The following is an 18,073-nucleotide window of genomic DNA, read 5'->3' as shown; positions in this document are numbered from 1 at the left end:
CTCGAGATATACTGTCCTAATCACTAAAGTGTCTGGGGCACTTGTAGGTAATTACGAGAGTTATCTACCTGCGCTATTTTCAGCGACGAACTAATTGCGTACTCATTTATTCTGACTGATAAAGGAAACCCGCGAAATATGAAAAATACCACGTGACGACGCTTACGCGCGCATTGTAACGCAGCGTCCCCAAACAAAGCTGATTGAAAGCAACTGCTTCGCGTGTTACCCGCCCAAAGAGACAGCGCATCACCTTGATAATAGCATGCATGGAAGGAGCAGCAGCAGAAAGATTCGCGCGACGCGTGTGCAGATAAGGAACAAACTCGGTCGCGATTTCTTCTTTCTTTCTTTTGTCTATTTCATTCTGGCTAACTCAGAGGCAGCCTGTTTGAGGGCGTTGCTTTACGGTGCGCGCGGAGGCGCCGTCACGTGGTTTTCATATTTCGCGGGTTTCCTTTATCAGTAAAAATAAATGTGTACGCAATTAGTTCATCGCTGAAAAGACCGCAGTTAGATGCCCCTCGTGGTTACTTACAAGTGCCTCATTGACACTTTAGTGATTAGGACAGTATTTCTCGAGATAGATAATTAATTACAATCAGTTGATGAATTCTCATTAAAGAAAAAATACTGTCTGCTTCTTCACAGTACTGCAAACATTATGCACCTGGTTTCTTTCGAGTTACGCCTTTACTCTTTTTTTAAATCTTGGTGCCCGATAGCTGGGACACCCTGTATAAGGCCCGTGGCCCTCAACTGGTCTTCTATGGCATCCACCGCCTGTTGCAGGGAAGACTCAACGCGAAGTACCGGCGGCAGTCCGGAACGCCGTCCGAGTGTATCCGTTACCAAAGAACATGGATCCGACCCACAACGCGGACAGGAGAGCGGCCAGAGCGAAGGCTGTGTCGGAACGTCACCTGAACGTTCCGGGCACCAGATTCGTCGACGCCGCAGAGTACGGCGACCGCCGGTGCTTCGCGGCGGTAGTGATAGATGGGAAGACGGGAGTCACGGTGAAAGCCGCGAGCATCGCCACGAGAGACGCGCAGCGAGCAGAAGAGCTGGCCATCGCCCTGGCCATCGCGGACCCAGAGACGACGACGGTGCTTAGCGACTCAAAGAGTGCAGTGTGCAGTTTCGCCAAGGGTTGGCTGCACTGTGAAGCGGTGCGGGTGCTCGAGCGGGTAAACATCGACGGACGCAAGGTGACAATCAAGTGGTTTCCCGCCCATGCGGGGAACGAAGTATCGGAACTCGCCACCAACCACAACGAGACGGCGAACGCAGTCGCGCGAGGATTAGCTGGCCGCGCGGCAGCAGTTGAATCGTCTGCAGAGTGGTGGAACAAGACGAAGGACAGGTACGATACCTTTCATGGTATCACCAAATATTATAGAAATTGTAGGAGGGTGCTGGCACTGCCTCACCCCGAGCTAACCAGGGAGGAAGCGTCCACGTTCAGACAGCTGCAGACGAATTCACTGATGACCCCGGTCGTCATGAAGCACATACAGCCAGAACTCTATACGGACGACAAGTGCGTGTTATGTAGCAATGCTAGGGCCTCAACCGCCCACTTACTCTGGGACTGTGAAGTGCGACCTAACGAAGCGGCAACAAGGACAGACCTACCGCCGTGGATCCAGGAAGCAGTGCGCAGTTGTGACAAGGACACCCAACTATCAGCCGTCCAGGAGGTCCTGGCAGCCCTCGAAAAGCAGCACCGGAGCGAAAGCTGCGGGGCGACGCCCTCCCTTACGGGGCAGCGGCGTCCAACCCCGTAGGGAGTAGCGAAGGTGTGGTCCGAGTAGGGGTGACGTCGGGATCGACGAGTGGCTACGTCCGGGCGCAGTGTACACAGTGTGTCTGTTGCAGGCACTCAACAAAGTCTTTCTTCCTTCCTTCCTTCCTTCCTTCCTGCTTAAGCTGTTTCTTTCTTTAATTGTCACCTATTTGTCACCACCATAGCATTGTCACTGGTTTAACCGCTTCAGGTAATACAGAAACATTTGCAGCCATGAGTGTGGGTCAGTTAACCACGTAGCAACGACACTTATCGAACGCCCTGCCTGCGGCGCCAAACACCGGCGATCCTGGCAGCGGCTAGCAACGCAAGCTTTCCACACTCGGTAAGAGCTAAACGAACGCGGTATTGATCTCACTGGAGTTTGCAGGGTTGATTTCACAAACGAGTTGCTCGTAGCGGCGCAGCAGCCGTGCCGCATCCTGTGGCTTGGGGGCCCATCCAGTGGCGAATGGGTGCACGGGCTCCCATTTCTTCAACTGTTGAAGCACGTAGGACTTGTCCCGAGGGCGCATGTTGGCCGTGGTGAGTGCCTGCGCACAGGAGGTGACCCACATTACAAAAGTGGGCAAGCGAAATTCCTCGGTGCACCAAAGTCGCTTTAAAAATATGACTTTCGTTTATTCAAAAGATTTCATGTTTTACAGTGCCCCCAGCGATTGCCCGTCTGCAAACGATGCCGTATTCACTATGAAATTCACTGCTTCAGGTTAAAATTTTGATTGTCCCGCGAAATCGTGTATTTCGTGACGTTTGCCATGAAGTCACAAGGGCGGCTATTCAAACGAACTTCCAGTGAGTCATAATGCTTGCGGCCTTGCTTACCATCAGTTCTCCCAGACGCTCCTACCATACTGAGCTGTGGACAATTGCCCGCCGTTGCTTTGGTTGTGGCCGTATTTGCCCCTGGCTTGTTTTCGGTACGGTAGAAAATAGTCGTTTTCTGAAACATGGGGTAGGCTCGGCAAATAGGGCCACGCAAGGTAACGTCGCTTACGCCAATCGGCCAGTGTCGCCAGCGGACTGCTGTGCAGCTAAAACATAGTGCGCCCAGTACCAATCGCACTGCGCATCGGTACTTCTGTTTATGTGTATTTTCGTAACATTCATTGTTTACCTCACCATTCGTACTGCTGTAAAATGAATATGCATTACATTTAAGCGCAGATAGCTCGTTCGGCAAGCTTATAAGCCCTTCCTAATTTGCATTTGCTTTTGTCGTCCTCAGCCAATCGCGGCGCTGGGCATATGACATCATAGGTTACGTTGCGGGAAATGAGCTACTGGGTCGCATCGTGATTCCCTTTTTACCGAATTACCTCATTTGGGCGAAGTGTACGTTAAAAGTGGTGTCAGTATGATTCTAACAAGGCAATCTTACGAATGAACCAAACCTGTGTTTTGTCTGCATGGCCCCTTTAAAAGCTTTGAAGGAGAAAGCCCGGCGATACTTCAACACTTAATTAAACATTTCTAATTTCCTCATACACTTACCCAACAATTACTACCCTAGAAATGGTTTATATACCTACATTAGTCACAAATAACTAATAGCCATGTGCAGTTGAAAAGGTAAGATTCTGCTGCGTGAGTTTGCCCGATGACCGGTTTCGTTTATTTGTAACTTATCGACTTATCTGTAGCTTAATATCATGACGATTGCCGGCTCTTTGCGAGTACCTTATATTTTGCCACAGTGTTCGGAGGTCCCTTGGTATCAAAGGTCTGATGTCCACAAATGGGATTGTGGGGATAACTAGGCCCGAGAGGAGTGTGAGCACAGTAACAGCGGGGTCTGCGATTTTGTTGCTCAAAATGCCGCCTTGTCCAGGAACCCAGATTACAATTATTAAGTTTTGACCAAAGGCTCAGTTTATTAAAGTGCTTAAGATTTTCGACATAGGTATCAAACATACCTGGCTTTAAAGATTTTTTTTCAGTACTTCATGTGCGGAATTATTTTCGGAACTCACGTTGTCGCCACACACAGAATATCTAGATCTTCCATTACCGAAGCTTCTTGCTTTGCCGATTAGTCAGTTCCTAGTCCTCACAACACAAGGAAAACAAATTGGGAGGCAATCCGTTACAGATTTCATTCGTATTTGTAGTTTATGATGCAAAAGCTTAGTGCGGCACATTGGGCGGTGAAGCCGTAGCCTACGTTGTCTATAGAAGCGAAACCACACCAATTCCTTTTTTGCAGTGAATGCGTGTATGTGTCAGCCTAAGCATAGCGGGCGCGCCTCCGTTCCTAAGCTACGCCTGGGAAACACAGATTCAGATAGAGAAGCTCGCGGCGGAGTCCGGCAAGCGGGGCTCGCTTGCTGAGCGAAAGAGTGCTATTCGGCCGTCGTATCGTCAATAGCAGCAATCGTTCAACAACTTTTGAGATTGACTTCGCAGATAGGACGGCCACAGTGCGCATGCGCCATTTTCAAAGTGCAAAATCAAAACGCGACTAATACCGGCGACACCGCAGTCGCAGCACCTGGAATGCTTCCTGTGCAAGTAACAAATGTAGGAACATTACTTGGAAAACATTCTTTCTGCGCACTATACTGCTTTCACATTTCATAAGTGCATCTGACGACTTTTATCCTGTTGAGGGGCACCGCGATGTTTGCGATGCTGTTTCTGATTCGCCGCCTCCTTACTATTCCACGGCCGACACGTTCATTAGGAAACGCAAATAGCATTCTGCAAAGATCGATATCGCATTTACTCATCAATGTTTATGGTCGAATTTGCTAGCTTGCCAATCTAGCACTCTAAATTGTCAGTTTTACAATGATTATTGGGTTTCCTAATGTCAAAAATTTGTGTTGACCCTCGCGTACATCGGCAAGGAACGATAAGAGCACACCAGCTTACCTCAGGGTCGAATGGGGAGTAGTGGTTCATGTCGAGAATAATAGTGGTGTCTAAATTGTCAGTTTTACAATGATTATTGGGCTTCCTAATGTCAAAAATTTGTGTTGACCCTCGCGTACATTGGCAAGGAACGATAAGAGCACACCAGCTTACCTCAGGGTCGAATGAGGAGTAGTGGTTCATGTCGAGAATAATAGTGGTGTAGCCGTAAGTAGCGGCTAGCTGCAGATAAGGTGATGTCTCCCACACGTTGAGGTTGTTGTTTTTGTTTACGATCACTGGAACGCCCCGCGTCATGTAGTGCTCAATTCTGGAACAAAAAACAGATAGTGTAAATAAACAACGCAACAAACGCACGTTCTGCAAGCAACATGGTGTGCGGGGCAACTAAAAAACTGACTTGAACCGTAAAAGTTCATAAAAACAAACATGTTCGGTGGCCGAAACACCCTTGTTTTTACAAACTTTCATGGTTGTAGTCATTTTTAATGGTTGTCATTGGTTTTGCCGACCATACGGGCTTGCGTCCATCTCTATTTCGAGGTGTTATTCAACACAACATTCGCAGTAGTAGTGAGGTGAAGGCTTCGTTTCCTACATGCTAAATCGCCATCCGAGAAACCATCGGTAGTTTCTCGGATGGCGACAAGATAGGAAGCGTCTATTTGCTTTGCGCGGCACTTTTAACAGGCACATGAGCCCTGAGCTGTCATGTGTGCCTGCTAAAGCCAGTGCGTAGGCGCGAAAAAACAGGGTTGTAGCACTCGATCAGTTAACTTTTTGGCGCGAAATGAGCCATTTAAGTGGATCGGCATATTCACAGTTCAGCGACCTCAGGACAACAACCGCCATGAGTTGTATACAAGTTCTCCCGTCATTTTCAGGGAACTCCGCCGTACTTAGCTCTATGTCAAGTTTAACGAGCATAGGCTGTCTTATACCACTATAAAGTTGGTATAAAATTTTACATTTTGCCGTTCGAAAGCAAAATATAGTCTGCAAGTGCGCTCTGGCTGGTATAAACCAGCCAGAGCGCACTTGCGGACTATATTTTGCTCTCGGACAGCAAAATGTAAAATTTTGAGAAATTACAAATTTAAGCCAACTCGTTCAAAGCGCGAAGTAAAGCGTTGCAACGCACAGGGTATTAAGGAAGCGGTGAAGGAAGCTTTGAGTAAAGCATTGGATACGACGCGAAAAAATTGTGACGCAAATTGGTAGCGTCACCCATGCTAGTCGGATGGTGTAGTGTCATGAGGTTGGAGACTGAATTTCCAGCCACCAATTCCATAACGGCCCACGCAGCACGACAGCCCCGTTACCCACAGCGCACCCATGCGGCAAAATTCTGCCTTAGCACCTATCGGGAGTGCGTGCGGCCTTCCTCCACTAGCATTCAGAAGTGCTTCCTCACAGTGGTTAAGTGCGAAAGCTCGGCGAATGTAGAGGCTCCATAGTCAATCCCGCTAAGGTATATGTGGGAAATGCCATGAAATCTGTAAGCGCATGCTGGGCTACAACATCCGCTAAGCTTTCATCATTTTTCAAGCACGGGTTTCTAGTGGAACTTTCCTGAGTACGATTTATCTGAGTCGTAGTGTGCGAAGCGAACGAACACTGTGGTGAACTGATTCAGCTCTACTTACGTTTCTTTGCAAAGGTCGTGCGATTTTGCCACAGTCGAGGCGGTCCTCACGGGCGCTACCGGAGCACTAAATATCTTGTCCGCCCAGTATGATACGCTGTCCGGGTACAGGTCGTGAAGCTTGGAAACGAGGTCACTTTTTCCGCACCAGTGTGGTCCCCGGGTGATGAAAAAGACGCGCCCGTGACGCCGCAAAAACTCGATCGTGTTCGGGTCCCGAACGCACGGGAAGGGAGGTTCCTCTCTCGGGGTGGCTTCGTCCTTGAAATGCTGCTCGCAGGCCTCCATCGGTGGAACGTCATCCGCGACACCGGGATCTGATAAAATCGACCAGAGGCATTATCTGATGCAAGGAACGTCGCCACTATAACGCAAACGAAATTGTAATGACGGCGTTTGAATTTTGGCGCCTCTTTTTGTCGTGTACCCCTCAATTCATTCTCCGTAACACACACCCACACGCACACCTCCCCAATGCGTAATAGCGGGGAGTTGGCAGCTAGAGCAGTAAAACATTAAACAGTGTGGTATAGACTAGACAAAGAAGATGAAACACAATACAAGCGGTGGAATTTTTAACTGACACAAGAAAGACATACGGAAACTCGGCAGGTGCGAACACAGGCGAAGTAATGAGAGAAGCTTCCGCGTCGAAGTAAGGAGGTCGAGTTTTGCGCACATGGCGAGTACGCATTCAGATAATCTATTTACTCTATTTTTGTAAAGCCTTTAAAAGCGTTGCTTAAACAGTTATCATCTGCACTTTCGATATACCACTCTTCAAACATTTCACGGCTGATTTGACCAATAAAGAAGCGCATTAGATGTATTGTCAAAAAGACGAACACAGGTTGGAACGCCCAGGCGGTGGCGGCAGTGGTCAGCTAAACAGACCCCCCTCCGAGAGCGCATGAACTGTGCTTTGGGAGTCCGTCATTAATGCATCAACCTAGTTTCCCAACATAACGTCTCCCATACGATAGGGCAGTTTGTACATAACCCCTAGTTTGCAACCAAGAAACTGTGAGGTATGCATCTTAGCGCAGAGGTTGCCCTTTGCCTCGACGTTCACTGCCCATCACATGCGCGCAAACTAAACAGGGAAAGTGGTTGCTTCCAGCTCCTACAGGCAATTGGCATGGATCTTTTAAACCCGATCGAAGTTGCACTCTCCCATAGTGAGACAGTCGAAAACTGACCCAGCTCGTACCTTTGATCATCACCGGGTCGGTGCTGGCCGCTTCGGTAGTCGCCATTGGTTCTCCTTAGTAGATGGACGCCAGGCAGCACAGGACGGTGGATCAAGCCCCGTCAGCTCACGCAGACATCCCCAGCTGCAGGCAAATCTAGCAGCTTCGATGCGACCGCACAGCGGGCGCTGCCGCGTTCCGCTTAAACGGCGGAGCTCTTAATGGTGGTGGTGGTGGTGGTGGCCCATAAAGTGGCGCATACCCACTCGGGGGGATTGGCCAAGAAGAGTGTATTTTTTAACTAAAAAACCAGATAGGCAAAAAGGTGCAGTCGAAGAAAGAATTTAGACTATAGGTTGAAGACAGAAATAGAAGAAGAAAGAGGAGTGAGAGAGCCTGATCAGAATCATTTTAACAAGGCAGACGAGCTGTCTCTGAAATGAAGGAATGAATGGCTTGACAGACATCCCCATGGCAGTGGCCTAGCTGTGTGCCTCCAAACGACAAAAACACTGGCAAGGTTAGTGGCATTCCATGACGCCGCAGGGGAGCCTCCAGCAGTCTTCTCCGGTGATGCGAGAATCGGCGGCAAAAAAGGAAGAAATGCTCATCCGATTCAATTTCATGGCAGAAGTGGCACAAGGGTGAGGTTGCTAGATCTGCCCGGTAAAGATACCTGTTAAGTGGGGGAACACCACACCGAAACGAAGTCAGCGAAACTTCGCACGAGCGAGTTTGGCAGAGGCTTCTTTTCCACCGAAACCTGAGGTGTTGGAGTTCCGGAGAGGTGTGCAGCCCGTGATCGGACACGTCCTGGGCCAACAGGTATTGTCGATAACGGGCTAACAACACGCAAGCAAACGGGGGAAGCACCTCCACAATAGGTAACGACAATGCCATTTTCGCTAGTGTATCCGCGGCTTCATTAAGGGCTAATCCACAGTGGCCAGGCAGCCAGACAAGCCTAATTGCCCGCACATACGTGGGAACGAAGGAGTAAAAAGTTTTAAGCATGGGACTGACAGTTTCTGAAGAAAGGACCATGCACACGGAGAGGGAATCCGTCAGTATCATTACTGAAGATTGCGCCGAATCGAGTTTCAGAACAGCAAGAAGAATAGCCAGAAATTCTGCATAAAATATGGGAATATAATCTGGTAGACGCAATGAAAAAGACCAATTCAATGCCGGAGAGAAGATACCCACCCCAACTTTCTCATTTTTTCCAGAGGCGTCTGTTGCAATAACCACGTGCGATGGGTATTCAGATTGGTGAGCCAGGAGAATGTTTTTAATTAAGTTGGTTGGAAGCAACTTAGCATGTTTTGGGAAAATGTTATCAAAAGAAACCTCCACTACTGTGGGTTGAGACTGCAAGAGGGGGACTGATAGGAGCGTGCAGTTTAATGGATGAAGAAAAGAATTGGCAAAAATGACCTGCGGGCGCCGGATACGAGACCAATTAGTGCCGAAAAACGCAAATGCGTGTTGGACAAACACAGCCTGTGATCTGGCCAGCGGTGACTCTAGGAACTTTGCAAATGCATTGATGGTGATATATTTAAACCTGGAATTCAGCGTTGGGACTCCGGCCTCCAAGTATAATACCCGAATCGGGACGTAACCGGGTAAGCCTAAGCAGCAACGCAAAGCTTGTCGTTCCAGCTTCACCAAAGGCATGAGCTTATATGTCGCAGCGCCAGAGAATACAACACACCCAAATTCTAAAATTGGTCGAACATACATACTGTAAATCATCAAGAGCGTATGGTGTAGCAAGATGGCGACCCAACCACCTTCATCTTCTACTTTGGGATCATGGGATATACCCACTCAGGGGGATTGGCAGTGGCTTGAGTTTGGTCTACTTAGATACAACGTGTTCTTTCGCCATGACTCAAGGCTGTGCTACTGCGATGGTGCTGTAGCGACACCATCGCCATTGTCATCACCAGCAACACAATAATCATCAGCGGTGCCTGGCCAACGACAGCAGTTTCATGTGCCACGCGAGAGATTGAACACGACTGTGCAGCTGGGTGGTAGCCGGTCTTCGCCGCTCCCACTTCTGACCGGGCCAACGCTCTCCAAATAAATGTAGGAAGCCGCATCAGCCACACCGACCGAGTCTGCTCCTTACAGTGCCAAGCAGAAACTGCTGAGCGCGGGCCCACGGATATTGGCCACAAACAGTATCTCTTTTAAACACGATGCCTTTTCTCTGCGAACGATATATATATATATATATATATATATATATATATATATATATATATATATATATATATATATATATATATATATATATATATATATATATATATATATATATATATATAAGGTTAGTAGAGGCAGAGACACACGAGAAGGACATTAAAAATAAAAATTAAAGTTTACTGACGTTTCAGGGAGAGGACTCCCTTTACAACTAATTTTAACGGAAATCTAAGGATCGCTGAAAACAGCTCAAATCCCTTCCGTGTGACGGCGACGATGGTTGAAACTCGAAGCTTTCTCCCGTGGGAAAAACAAATTTCGGGATGCCAAAGTCAGACCTGCTGCATAGCGTCATATAGACGGTGTACACCGAAGTGTGAACTGGATAGCTAGTTGACGCTCTGCCTTAATCTGATGCAAAATATGGGTTTGAAAGACATGGTGACAAATACCTTGCTATCTAATATCCTACTAGAGTGAAAAAAATTAAGAAACACAGCCCGTGGATAACGCGCGAGGTAATCCACGCAAAACGCAAAGTAAAGCGAACAAGAAAGAGACTTAAGCAGAAACCAGGAGCAGTAAATGAACTTAACTCTGCACTGAATGATGATTTAAAAAGGAAAGTAAAAGCAGCTATGAACAATTATTTTAATAAAACACTACCTAACTTTCTAAAAAGTTCCCCTAGCAAATTTGGACCTACCTCAAACCAGCAAAAAATAAGATCAACTCACCCCTGTAAGCAGAAAACCCGATCAATGCAAGCACTCTGAACAGCTACTTTCAATCGGTATTCACTGTAGATGACGGAAACATTCCGGCCATCGACACTAGCGTGAAAGCTACCCTAGAATCTATTATCGTAACTGAGACGGGAGTGCTTAACCTATTGCTAAACTTGGACACGAAAACAGGAGCAGGCCCCGATAACATTCCCAACATTTTTCTTGTCAGATATGTGGAATTACTGGCTAAGTATCTATGGCTCATATATAACAAATCACTGTCAACGTTATCGCTACCCGAGGATTGCAAAAAGGCAAAAGTAATTCCTGTGCATAAGGGAGGGCGCAAAAATGATATTGCTAATTTTAGACCAATCTCTTTAACTTGTACAATTTGTAAAATCCTGGAACATATCATCCTTAAACACATAACCGTTTACCTAGAAGAACAGCGTATATTATCTCCCTATCAGCATGGCTTTCATCGAGGTCTATCAACCATAACTCAATTACTAGAATTAACACATGAGGTAGCCTATAGTATTGACAATCAAAAGCAAACAGACCTGATTTTCTTAGATTTTGCGAAAGCCTTCGATAAAGTATCACACAAGAAGCTACTAAAAAAACTCGAAGTAGCACTAGCAAATTCAATCGTTATTAACTGGATCGATAATTATTTGACTAACCGTTCTCAATACGTGGAATTTAACATTCAGACTTCAGATGTTACCCCCGTCACATCGGGAGTCCCACAAGGCTGCGTCTTGGCTCCCGTTTTGTTTCTTCTTTATATTAATGATCTACCTACGAACCTTAATGTGAAAGTCAAACTGTCTGCAGATGATCGCGTACTGTATCGTGAAATAAACTCCCCCGACGACCACGAAGCTTTAAATACAGCTTTAAAAGACGTTTCCCGCTGGTGTCGTAAATGGCAAATGTCCCTGAATATAAACAAGTGTACCATCTTGTCGGTAAGCCGAAAAAAAAACTAGGTCAAATTTTCATTACACTATTGACAACGTTCCCATAGCTAATCAACATAAATATCTTGGAGTAATTATAACTGAAGAACTAAGATGGGATTCACACATCAATTATGTAACTTCAGCTGCCTTGCGGCGCTTGTTCACACTTAGATATCGGCTCCACCAGGCGCCGCCTCCACTGAAGCACCTGGCATACACTTCGCTTGTGCGATCATTACTAGAATATGGTAATATCATTTGGTCACCCTTCATTAAACAACAAATAACTAAACTCGAAGGAATACAAAGAAAATAAGTTAGGTTCATATACAATCGGTACAGACTTGCAGATTCACCAACCGAACTACTAAAAAATGCTGGTTTACTTACCATAAGGTATCGAACGCGATTGGCACGTGCAAAATTTATGCATCAGCTAATTCACGGTCATTTCAACATTGATTTATCTGCCTACATCACGTTTCATCAAAGTAGAACGACACGCCTAAAACATTCAATGAGACTAAACGAATATTCATTTAACACAAATTGCTTTAAGTACTCTTTTTTTCCGTTAGCAATTACTGAATGGGATCAACTAGATCCGAATATCTCGAGCAGTACCCAATTAGGTAAATTTTTAACACTGGTTGAAAACGAACTTAATAAAATTCAAGGGGAAACAGGTGATATTCGTTTGTGTATTTGTGTGTATATTTTACCCCACTGATTATGTACTCTTAAGTTACGCTTAAGATGAAATACCCTTCAGTATTGTACGTTGCACTTAAAAAAATGTTCCTGAGCTCAAATACTCTGTTTTCAGATCATGTTCTTTGTACTTACACTTCTCTTACTAAATTCTTTACCCATGCTGTACTTTTTGCTTATCATTGTTTGCGTTACATTTATCAATAGTTCATACAATTTTCCAGTATGTGAATTTGCTTTGTACTTGCACGTTATTAGTAACCCACATGTTTGAATCCTGTTCTGATTTTGTTTTGTTAATCCGATTCTGTTACTAGATTTCAATTGTTAATGTGTGTGTCTTATTGTATACCTACTCTGTAACTTTGTCTCAAGCCCTTCCTGCGAAAATCCCTGATGGGATTGGCAGTATGTTTAAATAAATAAATAAACTAACGGTATGGCAGTGATCTGTAAAGAGCATAACACAACGTGAAAATTTAGCTGCTGGTGAATTCGAACTTCTTGTTTGCACCATTATCATAAAACTCAGCCATTTTTGACAGCAAACAGGCCTCGTTATTTGCTGTTTCTAAAGTGCTAGAGAGGAATAAATTACAAATAAGTTGAAAACATTGACATTAAAAATGACTCGACCACTAACATTTATGGACAGGCTATTGGCACCACAAGAAGATTACTTGAAACTAGAAATATGTGTGCAGGTACTGTACTGATTTTTCCATTACAGATTGTGGGTAAGAAACCGCTTTGAGGGAATTTTCTCGAAGAAGGTTTAAAGATTATACTTCTGTGACCTTTCTTTGTATTGGAGAAGATGCTTGATCAATGCAGACAGGTTCTCGGAGTAGCAACATTTTAAAATCAGATTACCTTACTTAGGGCTGCATGAGACATTTTCTCAGTCATACCTCGGCCAACAGGTTGAGCGCCACTTCTCACTTCGCCGCTTTCCCTCAAACATAAAATACCCAGCATCACATTCGACATTACTAGCACTGCCGCCAGGCGCGCTCGTGCCCCTACTCGTCAACCAAACATCCCTATGAGCCTTTTAGCTGGCGGAGATACTTAAGGCCCCTAAAATTAAAAGACGCCGCAGTCACACCCTTTCGAAACAGACCCTGCGAACGAAGAGCCGGTCTTTCCCGCCATGGACGCCGAACACTTGGCACGGTTCGAGTGACAGCGGGCGCTCGCTCGGGAAAGACAGCGACACCGGAGGGCCGTTTCGTCTGTGCGACAACGTGAAGCAGAAGCCGAGCGTCAACGTATGGAGGAAAATCCCCAGCTTGATCAGGCAAGGCTCAGCAACAGCGAAGGAAAGCAAATCTGCGGTTAAAGTTCAGGAAGCTCCACCAAACACTGGCGAATCTCTGCTCCGCCCTTCCGACAGCTTTCACGTTGAGTGTAATGGCATCCTGTGTTTAAAGCGAAAGCATTCTTAGTGGGACCGGTGGCGCCCTGTCAAAAAACTAATGAAAACTTGGGTTGCACTAAGTCCCGCAAAGTTCCAGAAATCCAAAGCGAAGCTACGTGATTTCTTTCTATTTAATCACAGAAGGACACACCACCACGCATTGCATTAGGTTTGAAATTATTTACGTATTCCATAGTCGCTTCATGTTTATTTACATATTTCATAGTGCTATATCCCGCCGAGCATTTCTTGAGCCACTTCTTCCGCTTCTGCAGAGACTCCTCTTCGAAATCCACGGCATCCTGGCCGCTGCCAAAAAAGTTTCTCACATACTCGTGAACCTCGCTCGGGGACTCGAGGTCCTTGAGTCGAGACCGCGGTGGAGATGTCTAGGATTGACGCTTAAAGCTATACATCCTCCACATGGCCCACCTGGTCAGCTAATCGATGGCAACCTTTCTGGCCTGCTCCAAGAACAGCTTTGGCACTTCCTTTTCTGCCCTCTGCCGGGCCCTCGAGCAGCGCCCGTTCTACTTGGAAGAAGTGGACTCATATCCAAGTCCCGGAGGGCTGGCGCCAGTCGGCTTCGCTGCGGCCCAAGGTTCCTCTGGCCCCGGCACACAAGCCGCAGCTTCGTCCCAAAACCTCACAGATGGATCAGTATCCGGTGGCAGGTTGACGAAGCGCAAACTGTCGTACAGCGCAGCCAGCCTGCTGCTCTCTTTGTCGCTGTCGTCGGCGTGCTGGGGCTGTTCGTCCTCGCTCACCTCCTCGTTCACCTCGTCCTGTGGTCGCTGCTGCTGCTGCTGCGGCTCGCCTTCCTTCATCCTTCCCACTCGTTGACCCCTTGCAGTTCAATCTTTGACGGGGCTCGTCGGAGGCGGCGGGGTCTGAGGTACCCAAGCGCCAGTCGCTTTCGGCTGAACCTCTAACACGGCCAGCGGAACAGCGCTGCGTGCTGCGTTCTCTGCTAGGTGGGGCGGGGGTGACTGCTTGCCAGAATTGACAATGATGATGACTGTTATAATCACTCTAAAGCAAAAGACCCCGCTCTAGCAAGAAGGATTTGCCCAACCCAGGGTTTTTCCTGAAGTGCGTCGCCAATAACTAAGAAGTATTCTGCAAAAATACTGTTGCTATTGGCGGTGAGATCTTTGAGTGGCGCCCCCTGGCTCTGACGTCGGCTTAGTCGCGCCGCTGTCGTCTGCTACACTCCGCTTGTGAGGGGCAACAGTGCCTGGACTAGAAATCACCCGCTTCGTTGCTGTAGTGCGTTAAAAAGCGTATTTCTAGCGACTCAGTTATTTTGCCAGCTTCGGACGCATCTGAATATTTTGAAGCTGTATCCCCCACAAGTTTGCAACACACGAAGAGATAGAAAACAACTTTCTTCAGAGTATCGGTCAGAAGATCGTGTGCAACTCGTCCTTTCTTGCTTATTCGCGACGATCATCGATCAGAGCTTCTCGATAAGCATTCAAAATGCGTAGGCTTCCCTGCAGTATTTTTGAGATGCTCCTATGAAGACTCAACAGTCTAATACTACGTACTAAGCAGCGGCCTCTACACGCTCATCGCACAGCAGGAAATAAAGCGGCTTTCTTCTGTTTCTTTCGTTGTTGTCTTGTATCGGATTAATGTTTCTTGCTTTTTTTTCTGCCCAACGCATTAATTTTTCTGCGCCGTCACCAACTTCTTATTAGGAGGTTTCGGGATGTTTGGGAGCCTCACAAAGGTCGTGTGGATATTTCCTTCATTTTGTATGGCATACATTCCCTTCTTCACAAATTGGCTTTCATTACGGCTGCGTGCAAGAAGGTGCTTATCCGCAGCGTGTTTTTTTTTTATTCACATGCAAATAAAATGAGAAGGTTTGTGCTACGCCACCGCGATCGCGCCCTAAACAACGTGGTCCACAGTACTCAAGGGCGGCTTTTGTGCTCCGAATTTCTATCGTAATTATATCGTTATCATAACGAACTGACTCTCAACTCGAACAATGATGACATGATTACGGTGTTGAAGGCATGATATACTCGCTAACTAACGTAATAAATAGTATACCTGCATATATTACAAGACTCGAAATCGAAGAAGAATTCCAAGTAGCTCTTTATTGCTTTTCAACTCTTCCAGGCGCAAAAAAACAAATCCAATTCTACTCGGAATGGTTTTCTATGATTTGAAGAAAATTACTTTTACTCTCTTCTCCTGGACTGAGGACCCGGCCCACTAACTAGATCGATTTAATTGTTAAAACAAAGTTTTCCCCTCCTCCCCTTTCTCCTCCTCCTCCTCTTGAGTGCAGTTTTCCTATAACGCATATCCGAATATCGGGAAGATATGGCTGTGCAAAATGTCCCGAAATATCCCCCCAGGTCTTAACAAACATATGTGTGTTACTATAAATTTAACGAAGACGTGACTCGTTTTGCTCAATAAACGTCCACACTGTTTAGATGCCTGGTATAGAATCAGCACGCGCGTATATACACACTGGGTTATTTGGAACTCAACCTACAGTTTTTGCAGTCTATAGTGCATGTCGGCAAACTTTCATGCCTTGACAACGTAAAGTGATGTGACAAAACGCGCTCGAGCGTTCGGCAAGGTTGCAAAAACTGTTTTACCTTACATATGATTACCGGGAATCGTGATGCCTTCTGCCAAAGCCGACAGCCCTGAAGGCCTAGAATTTGTTTTAGTCTTTCATTTTCGCTGTTGTCGGTTATTAGCAGCTGACTGTTCCTTTTGTTCGAATGCTTACACGAGAAGCTGACGCCTAGCTCCGACTCTTCGCGCTCCGCACAAGACCGGCTCCGCAAGGAATAGGGTGGCGCCGGCAATGGTTCTCCCGTAGCGGTATCCAAAACTATACTTTAATTGACACCATGAGCTAGTGTATGCAATTTTAAGCCTACTATTATGATAAAAAGTTACCCACACGCCAATTCTGGTGCGGACAAGCATCAGACGTTGACCGAGCGCAAAGAAACAGCAGGGAGAGCGATCCTGAGTGAAGCAGACGACAAATGCGAGAATCCCTAAGCTGACGTCACGGAGGCGCGCTTCGCAGCGCCGCCTGTGCTCGCGCTCACCGCCAATAGTGAACAGAAGGTTAATTGGCACAGTCATGGGAGGTAGCACCATTACTAGGGTGGTCAATCCTTCTCTGGTGAGGGAGTGGGTAACGGGCAATGGTCGCCGGAATCAGGCAGCACCCCAAGCCTTCTTCTGCGATTCCACCAACACGCGTATTTTTTTATCCAGTGGGAATTGCGGGGCACCGATATTCGAACCGCGGTCCTTGTGCACGCGAAGCGGATGATCTACCTCTACGCCACCGCTGCAGCCTTGGCGCAATGGAACGGAAAATGATAGGTGTAACGTTAAGGGACACAAAGAGAGCGGAGTGGTTCAGGGAAGGAATTTTAGTAGAAATTAAGAAGAAGAAACTGTCGTGGGCAGGGCATGTAATATAACCGTTGGCAATATAACCGTTGATCATTAATGGTAAAAGTGGATCCATAGATAAGGCAAGCGTGTCAGGGGGCATCAGTAATTCAAGTGGGCACATGAGATCAAGAAGTTTGGGGGGATAAATTGGTCGCAGTTAGCACATGACCGGGAGAAGTTGAAATCTATGGGAGAGGGTTGTGCCCTGCAGTAGTCGTAGACTGGCTGCTGCTGATGATGATAGTGAACAGCTTTGGAAACGAATAAAATTGGCGCAGCTTAGAATGTCTGGAGAAACAGCATTCCGCCTTCTATGGTAGCGGGCGGAGCCCGAGGCGTCGTAGTTAGATGAGGTGCGGCGAATCCCTGCGTGGCCTGACCCGCACCTTTCTCGCAGGACTAATCAATAAAGGTCATTTCTCTCTCTCTCTCCGCCTTCTATGGACATCGCACGCCCATCTCCTACGCTGATGTTTGTCGATGCCACTGCATCAGAAAGTCTTCTTCATACCGCAATACTTCGTTCGACTATGGCTGCCGATCAGGTGACGAGCACTTGCATTACGACGGAGAAGTGGCCTCATCAGCAGGTAGAACTCGCAGTGTGCGATGCTCTGCTACTTACACCGGTAATAATCAACGAGTATCCACCACAGTGTACAATTTACAGCGATTTCACGGAATCTGTTCGAGAGCTTCGTAAAACTCTTACGTCCAACGAACTTCTGCTAGAAATTGAGAACATAGTGGACAATACCCATGCCGTGTTCGCGTGTCATGACCTTAACGCAAAAGCCACCCCATAATGCAGGCTGCAGATGCCGGTACACACTCCGTACGCGTGCAATATCCCGCTCCTCTTGCACCTTTCTCAGTGGCTGTTCACCCACCCAGTGCAAAAGAACCTCTAACGCGCACCACGCGCACTCTGATACTTCCGTACGGTCCGAATCTCCCTGGCAGGTTGTCTCACCAAGATGAAGTCCTGCTACGATGTCTTCGCCTGGGGGTCGCCCGCACGCCGGCTGTGACGAGAACCTGGCCACCTCAC

This window comes from Haemaphysalis longicornis, unplaced genomic scaffold, assembly GCF_048455015.1.
Source record: "Haemaphysalis longicornis isolate Haplotype H1 unplaced genomic scaffold, Haemaphysalis longicornis Haplotype H1 scaffold_7, whole genome shotgun sequence".
NCBI classification, from domain to species: Eukaryota; Metazoa; Arthropoda; class Arachnida; order Ixodida; family Ixodidae; genus Haemaphysalis; species Haemaphysalis longicornis.
This window is presented reverse-complemented; position numbering follows the sequence as displayed.